This window comes from Uranotaenia lowii, chromosome 3 (assembly GCF_029784155.1).
Source record: "Uranotaenia lowii strain MFRU-FL chromosome 3, ASM2978415v1, whole genome shotgun sequence".
Taxonomy (NCBI): domain Eukaryota; kingdom Metazoa; phylum Arthropoda; class Insecta; order Diptera; family Culicidae; genus Uranotaenia; species Uranotaenia lowii.
Genome location: NC_073693.1, coordinates 243,394,524 through 243,405,351, shown reverse-complemented (window position 1 = coordinate 243,405,351; position 10,828 = coordinate 243,394,524). Strand labels below are relative to the sequence as shown.

Sequence of the window (10,828 nt, the reverse complement as noted above, 5' to 3'; positions counted from 1 at the left end):
TCACGGCATTTTTGGAGGATTTGCCGCAATGTGAATATCTGGTCCGTCGTAGACCGTCCCTCCATGAAGCCGGCCTGATGACCCATGGCCCACGAATCTGTTTGCTTGTGGCGTTAGGCGGCGGAGTAGGATTCGGGACAACACTTTGTAGGCGGCATTGAGGACAGTGATCGCTCGGGTTTTCACAGTCCAATTTGTCGCCCTTCTTGTAGATGGGGCATATTTACAACTTTATTATTTTAGTGTTAAAGCAACAACATTCATTAGTTGTGTCTTATATAATTTTATTAAAAAAAAAACGTTTCAACGACCGATGCAGAAAAGTACACTGCATAAATGAATCTTCGGAATTGGTGCTAAATTGTGAACATAGAAAGACGAATTCAAAAAAAAAATGAGTTGATCGTTGAAAGATAGTATTCAATAAATAAGGGTTCGAAATTTCACCTAACTTGAGTTATACGCTTAATTTCTTGTCAATTTGAACATTCGAAACGAATACCAGTTCAGGACATGCAACCCTTGCTACGACGCTGGATGCATCGAAAACGACGAAATGTTTGTTTTTAAGCCATGAATGGTAAGTTTAAAAGAAGTGTGTTAAATAGAATTTCATTGTTTGTTGACCGCAGAGGCGGATCAATGTCGACTAGTTTTTTTACGTTCTAAAGTTAGATTATTTCAGTGATTCTTTGTGAATTCCATTTGATTGTCCGGTGTTTTGTGGTTTATATCGTGATGGCGTGATTTTGTGAACTTTGTCGTGTTATGTGCTATCTGTGCTAGTTTGTTTGTAGGTGATTTTAAGGCCAACGTTTGGAACATTATTTGCTGCTGTTGCTGCTGCTGTTCTTCGATGAGGACGTTTGGTTTTTGAGGAAAATTTGGTATGTATGTGCAATTTGAAATTGAAATATTAGAGAAAAAAGTATTTAATGTTTTTGCTTTCTATTATCAATTTTACAAAACCTTATGCTAAAATTATTCCTCAGGCCTAACCCCAAATATTACCTCGGAAACACAAATGAGGTTAGCAAGTTATATTTAGGGTTACCATTTTAAATACCATTCAATTCCCCGGATTCTCAAGTTTACCCCCTGTAACCAATATCACCAACAAGTCAAACCCTTTTACTTGACCGGTCGAAAGTTGAAATCGGAGCTAAACTAATTTTTCGCGATACTAACACTAGTAGCTTGTACTAGCGAAGTCGCGACACTATTTTTCGTCACCTACAAGTCAACCCCTTTCACTAGAGGGGTCGCAAGTTGAAATCGAAGCTAAACTAATTGGCTGCGTTAAAGTTAATAAATTACAAATTACTAATTTCTCGCGGTAATAACACTAGTAGCTTGTCTCAGGTCTAAAGTCTCATGTCTCAGGTCTAATCTTTAATGGCTCTTGCCTCATACCTCAGGTCTCATGTCTTATGTCTCAGGTCTCAGGTCTCAGGTGTCATGTCTTAAGTCTCAAGTCTCATGTTTCAGGTCTTATGTCCCATGTCTCAGGTCTCGTGTTTTATGTATTAGGTTTCTAGTCTCAGGTCTCAGGTCTAATGTCCCATGTCTTTGGTCTCATTCTTCAAGTCTCAGGTCTCATGTCTCAGATCTCAGGTCCCTGGACTAAGTTCTCAGGTGTCATGTCTAAAGTCTCAGGTCTCATGTCTCTAGTCTACATTCTCAAGTCCAGGTCTCAAGTCTCAAGTCTCAAGTCTCAGGTCTCAGGTATCAGGTCTTAAGTGTCAGAACTTCAGAGCCGCAGAATTTGAATGGTCTTTTTTTACACGGTTTTCGGGAATTAACACGGTTTTTTTACGCGGTACGTATTATAATATCAGTGTAAAAAAACCTTACTGTATAGCTATAGCTTTACTTCTGGGATCATCTCGGTCACAGCCCAATTCCTGTGATGGGCGTTAAAAGCTCCCAGAATTAAGAAAGGTGCTTCGAGTTGGTTAACCAGGTCAGAGAAGTCACTTTCAAAGCTCGGATGAGGTCCGTTAGTAACGTAGATGTTAACAACTGTGCAGGGCAATCTACCTTCGATTTTTGTTGCCAGTGCAAGGAAAGGAGTGTCCAAATGAATCTGATGATGGAGCTCGGTTCTAAGGACTCCTAGAGCGATGGACTGATAAATGTTGTTTTTTGCTGAGGTTTTCCAAGTGTATTGGTTCCGTAATGTGTTAACTAAGCTTCCTTCTGTATTTGACCGGAGATTATTTTTTATTTACATAGTATTCCGTCTCACGACATAACTTGACGAACATAATTCCTAAAATTCACTCGGTTCATAGCAACCGTTCTCCAATTTCTCGGGCACCCCACGTTCGCCAGATCACGCTCCACTTGGTCTAACCACCTCGCTCGTTGCGCCCCCGCTCGTCTTGTTCCTACCGGATTCGTAGCGAACACCTGTTTTGCAGGACAGTCGTCCGCCATTCTCGCAACATGTCTCGCCCAGCGTATCCGGCCAGCTTTCACCACCTTCTGGATACTGGGTTCGCCGTAGAGTGGCGCGAGCTCGTGGTTCTTCCTTCGCCTCCACACTCCGTTCTCCTGTACGCCGCAAAAGATGGTTCTTAACACTCGTCGCTCGAATACTCCGAGTGTACGCAGGTCCTCCTCGAGCAATATCCATGTCTCGTGCTCGTACACTGATAAATCATTTCACACATTTTACAAAAACAATTCACACATTTTTGGCAAATATATGGAGCTGTCAAACTGATTTGTGATTTTTACACACCATGCAACTCCCAAATTTACACATTATGCGAAATAAGCGGGTAAGGAAAAACTGTGTGAAATAAAACTTATTGTTTCAGATTTTCCTTCATCAGTTTTGCACGAATCGAGAAAGAGCCGTAGGAACAGAAATTCGTAGAAATTCTAGGACCAAATCGTCGTCGTCTCGAGTCGTATATAGTCAATTATTGGTAAGTAACCGTCACTAATAAAATCAAACCTTTTAACTATATCGAATATCGTTTTCATTTTTTTTTCAGATCCCACCCGTGTTTTCCGCTGGAAGAAATTTTTATTCCCACACCAGCTCTTGAATAGGGCAAATCCATTGCGAATCTTTTAATTGATTAAATAAAAGTGATTTCAATTGAAATAGCAACAAATTTTTAATTTAGTTCCGAATCATCCCAGATTATTGAAACATTGCTTTATTTAACACATTTTTCTTATTAAGCTATGTACATTTCACACATTTTACCGTTTTCAACGCTTCCTGCATAATGTGTGAAACGCACACTTCTCTTTTCCTTACAGGGTGTTTTACATTAATGTGCAGCAGTACCTTCACACATTGAATGTGTTGGTCTACTTATTTCCAAAATGTGTGAAATTTTACACACTAAAGTGTCAAATGATTTGTAAGTGTAGAGAACAATCGGTCTAATGAGCGTTGTTACCGCAAACCCTAGCCAAATGTAGCAACAATAGACGAAGCTAGGTAGAAATCACTCGGCCACGACTGCTTTTGTTCTGATCACGGACGATCGTGTGTCCGATGATCGTTGGTAGCCGGTAGAAGTTATTTATAGTTTTTCCAACCCACAAACGGATCAGTTGGAGCACGTTGTTTGCTCAGTGCACATCTAGGAACTATATCGCTATAGTCCTAGATAGAGATGTACCGAATAGTGGTATTCGGCGAACGGCCGAATACCGAATATTGACCTTTTCAACTATTCGGCCAAACGAATATTCGGCCGAATATTCTATTGAGTTTTTGATGAAAAAAAAAACATAAGTGGTTATTTCAATGCTTTCTATTTCTTCCATATTGAGGCCCCTCATGTTTTTAGTCGATTATACTCAACCAGATGATATTATCGGATGATTACAAAATATTTTTTAGTAGGTGTCTTTCCGATTTTTTAAATGTCACCAATGACTGAAAACAAATCAGATAACTAATCGCTTCTAGGGCGTTTATCACCAAAGAGATTGCTTTCCTGTGAAATCTGGGATAAAACATGTCGAAACAGGTGCCAAGCTTTTTGAAATTGCTTCTCTGATATTGAATTAGGTGAAGGTCGAATTTGAGCAACATATATTTAAAATAGTTGTTGAAAAGATAGATGATCTTTAACATACCATACCATACTTTCAGCCACACGTATCCACACGGTCAGGCATTCAGGATGATTTTTGAAAAAAAAAATTAATAAGGGCAAAATTTATGTATATTTTGAAATTTTTGAATAATTGTTAAAAAATCTACAACATTTTTAAGAGGAATTTGAGTTTTTTATTTGATTTAGCAAATAATCTGAATAAAATCGAGCAAAACTCGGGAGGTTTTAAACAATATATGGACATCCCGGCCAGATTAGGCTTATCTGGATTCTGTACTGGATTTATGGGCAAGCCTGAATATATCCAGAAAATCTGGGATAAACTATAATCAAAGTATAAAGCGATACCATTCAGCATTCCCTTGTACGATATACAGTGAAAGATACGCGGATACACCTTAGATATTTTGCTCAAACCATAAATTTTTAATAATTGTGTGTAAAAGCTACACATTACTAACATTACTTTTGGATATTTTAAAAATTAACGAAAACTATTTGAAAAAAATACAAGTCTGTAGTAGATATTCGGCCTATTCGGCCGAATACATAGGTCAACTATTCGGTGAGCCGAATATTTGGCTTAACGGTTTTTTGGCGGTATTCGGCGCCGAATATTCGGCCGACCGAATATTCGGTACATCTCTAGTCCTAGAGTACCTTATCACTTGTAGAATAAAATCGTTCTAACTGTCGGGATAAAGTGTTTCAATTGCACTTGTCGCTTTTTGAATCTAATTCCGAACTCTCGAGACCCAAACCCAGTAATTGCGGTTACAAGCGTCATATACAGGTTACACTTCGTGCGAGGGCTAAGTCTTCTCGACCGCAGTTGCTTGTGGAGTCCATAGTAGGCACGACTTCCGCTGATAATTCGCCTCCGGATCTCACGGTCGGTGTCATTGTCTGCGGTCACCAGTGAGCCGAGATAGACAAAGTCTTCGACTATCTCCAGCTCGTCGTCGTCGATCGTGACCTTGTTATTACTGGACAAGCGGGTTCGGTCGGTCTCGCATGTACTTCGTCTTGGACGTATTAATCATCAACCCAATCCTTCCTGCTTCGCGTTTCAATTTGCGGTAGATGTCTTTCACCGCCGCAGATGATCTGCCGACTATATCAATGTCATCGGCAAAGCAGATAAGTTGACTGGATCTGTTGAAAATCGTGCCCCGCATTTCGCCCACCGCTCGTCGAATAACACCTTCTAGCGCCACGTTGAACATCATGCAGGATAGACCATCACCTTGTCGAAGCCCCCTGCGTGATTCGAATGAACTCGACAATTCACCCGAAATCCGCACACAGCACTGCGTTCCATCCATCGTCGCCTTGATCAGTCTGATCAGCTTCCCGGAAAAGCCGTTCTCGTCCATGATTTTCCATAGCTCGTTACGGTCGATCGTGTCGTATGCGGCTTTGAAGTCGATGAATAGATGGTGCGTAGGGACTTGGTGTTCACGGCATTTTTGGAGGATTTGCCGCAATGTGAATATCTGGTCCGTCGTAGACCGTCCCTCCATGAAGCCGGCCTGATGACTTCCCACGAATCTGTTTGCTTGTGGCGTTAGGCGGCGGAGTAGGATTCGGGACAACACTTTGTAGGCGGCATTGAGGACAGTGATCGCTCGGTAGTTCTCACAGTCCAATTTGTCGCCCTTCTTGTATATGGGGCATATTACCCCCTCCTTCCACTCCTCCGGTAGCTGTTCTATGTCCCAGATCCGAACTATCAACCGGTGTAGGCAATCGGCCAACTTGTCCGGGCCCATTTTAATGAGTTCAGCTGCGATGCCATCCTTCCCAGCCGACTTGTTTCTATTCAGCTGGCGAATGGCTTCCTTAACTTCACTCATCGTTGGGAGTGGCTCCTCTACGTCGTTGGCTACGCCGGCGATGTACCTTCCCCCACCGTCTTGATCTCCTGCATGTGCGCCGTTCAGGTGTTCATCGAAGTGCTGCTTCCACCTTTTGATCACCTCACGATTGTCCGTCAGGATGCCTCCGCCCTTATCCCGGCACATTTCGGCTTGCGGCACGAAGCCTTTGCGGGATGCGTTGAGTTTCTTATAGAACTTTCGTGTTTCTTGGGAACGATGCAGCTGCTCCAGCTCCTCGAGCTTCTCCTCCTCCAGGCGGCGCTTTTTCTCCTGGAAAATTCGGACTCGCTGCCTCTTCCGCTGTCGGTGATTTTCCACATTTCGACGGGTGCCTCTTTGCACTACTGCCGCTCGCGCGGCATTCTCTTCGTCCATCACCCTCCTACACTCCTCGTCGAACCAGTCGTTCCGTCGAGTTCGCTCCACATAGCCGATGACGTTCTCCGCAGCACTGTTGACAGTCCTCGAGAGGGGCTTCGTCAAGCTCGCCCTCTGCCGGCAGTGCTGCTTCGACCGATTGCGCGTAGTCTGCCGCGACCTCAGGTTGCTTCAGTCGTGCGATATTTAACCGAGGCGGGCGCCGGTTTCGTGTGTTGTTCACTACGGAGAGTTTTGGGCGCATCTTCACCATCACCAGATATTGATCCGACTCGATGTTGGCGCCTCGACAGGATCTGACGTCGATGATGTCCGAGAAGTGCCGGCTGTCAATCAAAACGTGGTCGATCTGTGATTGCGTTTGGTACGGTGATCTCCAGGTATACTTGTGTGGGAGGCGGTGCTGAAAAAAGGTACTACGTACGGCCATTCGTTTGGAGGCGGTGAAATCAATAAGTCTGAGGCCGTTTTCGTTGGTCAGCTGGTCTGGTGCGCACTGAACCTTCCAATTGTCGGTTTAAATTCCTCCTCCTGGCCGACCTGAGCATTAAAATCCCTGATGACGATCTTGATATCATGTTTTGGGCAACGGTCGTATTCACGTTCCAGCTGCGCGTAAAATTCGTCTTTGTCGTCACCGGTACTTCCGAGGTGAGGGCTGTGCACGTTGATGATGCTGATGTTGAAGAACCGGCCCTTGATTCCCAACCGGCACATTCGTGAGTTGATCGGTCACCACCCGATCACGCGCTTTTGCATCTTTCCCGTCACTATAAAAGCTGTTCCAAGCTCGTGTGTGTTACCGCAGCTCTGGTAGATGGCACGACCATCTGGATACGTTCATACCGTGGAGCCCTTCCAGCATACTTCCTGCAGCGCTACGATGTCGAATTTGCGGCTCTTCAATCGTTGGAGAGCACGTGGTTACTGCCCACAAAATTTAGAGATCGGCAGTTCCATGTTCCAAGTTTCCAATCGCTGGTCCCTTTTCGTCGCGTGGGTCTTTGCCGATTTCCATCCGAAATTTGTTGTTCGTTGTTCGTTGCTTATGTTTTTTGTAGTCACGGGCTCGCAAGGCCCGCAGCTAACCCCACTATCTCGCAGGAGGACCGTCGTGATGTTGCTGTTTTGGGTCCCGAACACCACCAGGACGCTGTTGCACTCCGCACGCCGCTCCTGACATGGAGATGTGACCTTTGCTAAAGCAGTTAAGTGAGCTTTACGATAGCCAGATTGAAGTTTAGGAAGAAGAGGAGGATCGTGTTGGTTGAGCTGTTCTGTTATTTGTGCCAGTAGTATTTTTTTCCAGTATCTAGGACATGGTTGGGAGAACGCCTATTGACCTGTAATCTTCAGCAGCCATAGGATAACTTAATTTCGGAATAGGAGCTACGATAGCTCTCTTCCGTATAGTTGGAAACGTATCACAAGCTATTATACTATTAAAATGGTCGCACAATACAGGTCCATAGAATGAAGCGGAATGATTGTTGATACAACACATTGGGAATCAGTATCAAACAAACTTTGTCGATTGGCAGTCAGCAAAACATAAGGGGCTTCAGAATATCTTAAGTATTTACCAAAGAAAATTTGAAAACATGAAACTGGTGCCACAAAAATTTTCTTACCCCATAGAATGAAACGGGCGAGCAAGTACCAACACAAAAACCTACAAATACAAACACTGTATGTGACTGTCCCAGCTTGCTCTATTATCGCGTACCGCGGCTCTCACCGTCGTCGTCGTCGTCCATTACGTGTGAGCAGCATTTCATTCATCGATTCGTAGTGGTACCGCTCGGTCCAGTAAAAGGTGGTCGGTTGTAGCCTGGCAGGCCCCCTTTTTTGCCAACATTTTCACGCTCGGTGTGCATTTGTTTAGGCCCTGCGTTCTACACGGTGTTTCGTCGTTTCGTGCATGTTTTCCGCGCTGCAATTAATCGGTCAATGTTTTTCGCGAAAGCAACACTCGTTGTAGCTAGCTAGGAAGTGTGTGCATCCTCGGTCGTCGTGAGCTCTCATCCGAGAAGGCTTAGCCACCCAGCCAAGTTCCGTGTGTTGTGAATTTCACTCACCCTGTCGCCGTAATCAGTCTTGATTATTGATCGGTAACTATAGCTTATTAGAGTCGAAAAGTGCCGTGCCTCCTTGGATGTTTTAATCGCAGCTGCAGTGCACATAAGCTCTGGATGGATTTTGATATCGATAATCAACCAGCCGTATTACCATTTGTGTTTGATCGCCTTTCTGGCCATTCGGTGAGGTTTAGCGATTAACGCCGTGGCCCATAAGAGAGATATTTCCTATCGTGGACGAGAGTTCGTGTGTGTATCGAAATTGTGACCTGTTCCGGTTTTTTTGACTGGCTTTATTCATTCGATTCCAAAGCCAGTTTGTCGCCAGACAACATCCAAGTGAAAGTATGAATCTGTGAACTCTTCTAGTTTCAACTGGCAAAAGTTATTAGTTTTTGGAATTCGTTTAGTTTTTTTGTGTTCATCGAAATTTCTGTTCGACTCGTGTTAGCACTCAGCAACTAGAATCTGGAACATTCTTTCTTTTGGTGAGTACCATTTTTACATTACGTTTAAATTAGTCAATAGTCAACTAAATTTCATAAATCAATTCATCATCATGATCCAATATGTCCGAAGATGGAAAAGACGCATTAAACCCCATATCTGTTCATGTTACGATAAGGGGCTATCAAGGAAAAACAACTCGACTGGCGCGAGAAGAAGCGTAAGCTCTAGGTATATGATGATAACATTTGCAATTATCTGCCTGCCACGATAGCTCGTAAAACAACTACTAGCAGCATCAGCACAGTCAGGCCAGGCTGTTGAAATTTGCAAATTTACACACACCATCACTAGGCAGGCGTACGCATGGTCCGGGTTTATCCACAACGAGAAAGAAAACAACCCGGTTGCCATATCAACCATGCTGCCAAAATTGATTTGTCTTGGATACTCGTGCTAGAGAGAGGATTTTATAGTAGCACATTTTGCATTGTTTTGCATTTTAGCTCATTGGATGAGAACATGTGATGTCATTTACGTGTTCTGAAGTTATTATAAACAGATTTAAAGTTATTCCGCTATTCGTCGCATTTTTCGAGTAAGTGCACCTAGTGGAATAATATATTTTCGCAATAAATGTCCTATGTACGACTTCTTCGCAGGTCTAACATACGTAGACAATTTGAAAAGGAAGAACGGAGCATTTGTTATCATTCCAACCTATCTCAGCAGTTATGAGTCGTCCTTGAACTCGCAATTTATTCACAAATAGGCATAGATTTCACTGGTGGGACTCGAGAGCGAGTGCCATACTCACTTCAAGCTTCAAGTTTGTTCAACTGAGATTTCCTCAATTGCCTACGAATTGGTAATAAAGATTTAATTGATTAAACTCTATAATGTTTTGACAACACGTAAAATTATGCTAGCCTTTACTGATGGATGAAAAGAGTTATAGGAAATGAAAACAAACCATTTCCGAACAAAAGGTCTGTCAACACTGTCCTCATCCCATGTCTGTGCCCCTACCTAACAAGGAAAGGTGATTGCACATTTTTCATTTTCTCTAAAATTCTCATTCATCTTCTTGGTGGGTTCGGCGGTCGGTCAGTCGCCGACATTCTCAAGGCTGTCGCACAGGCACTGCTTCGAATGATCATCGGGGTTGATTTTTATTGTCATGTGGGCTGATGAAAACCGGTCCGGCGTTTCAATAAAACGGCGGCGTGGTGTGTTGATTAATACACAAAAAAAACCAGGACCAGGATCGTACACGTACGCACCCATCCTATCCTCTCTACTAAACGGTTTGTAGAAATTCCGGTTTGAATGATCCGAGCTTGTTGTCCATTTTGCACTGAAGCGATGATGGTGCTGCTTGAGCGATCGGAGTTCAATAGCCTAAATTCGTCAGTATGAAGCATGGGTGTTTTGAGACGTAAATGGAAAAAGATTAGCTACAATCTATTCAAGGTGAAAGTGCACGAGTCAGGCTCTATGAAAAAAGTTTTACATCCTTGATAGATGAATAATCTTTCAATTGAACTGAATTTTTGCTTTTTTACTCCGTTTTCGGTTCATTTCTGGCTTAATAAGGATCATTTATTCAAACATTCTTGAATAAACATCGGAGTTTTGTAATAGAGTTATAAAGGCTCTAAGGATTTGGAACAAAACTGAATTAAGTTTTTTATGTTTCTTCAAAACCTTCATTCGTAAAACGACTTTCCAAAGAAGGCTCTGTAAAGAAAATTCCAAGTAACTTTTAAAATAAAAAAACATATGATAAACTTTTTGTACGAGTTTTTTTTAAATCGCCTGAATATATTCATTCTTGAACCCAGTGAACCTAAACCCAATGTCTTCGAAAAGCATTTATGAGATAGCATCGAATAAATAGATATATCAGCACAAAAAATGAGAATTTTGTTACAATCTGCATCAGAAGTTTTCA

At 42.7% G+C, this 10,828-nt stretch overlaps 1 protein-coding gene across 2 annotated transcripts in view; it reads left to right on the top strand.

Moving 5' to 3' along the window:
• Positions 1 to 869: 869 nt before the first annotated feature.
• The window catches only part of LOC129758689 (influenza virus NS1A-binding protein homolog), a 126,924-nt gene continuing 116,965 nt past the window's right edge, over positions 870 to 10,828 (top strand). The window contains exon 1 of one of the 2 annotated variants that reach the window (XM_055756267.1): positions 870 to 887. The gene's annotated coding sequence lies outside the window, so the exon portion shown is untranslated. Of the gene's footprint in view, positions 888 to 8,124; positions 8,916 to 10,828 lie in introns of those variants that run through there. The other variant, XM_055756266.1, reaches the window with a different exon arrangement.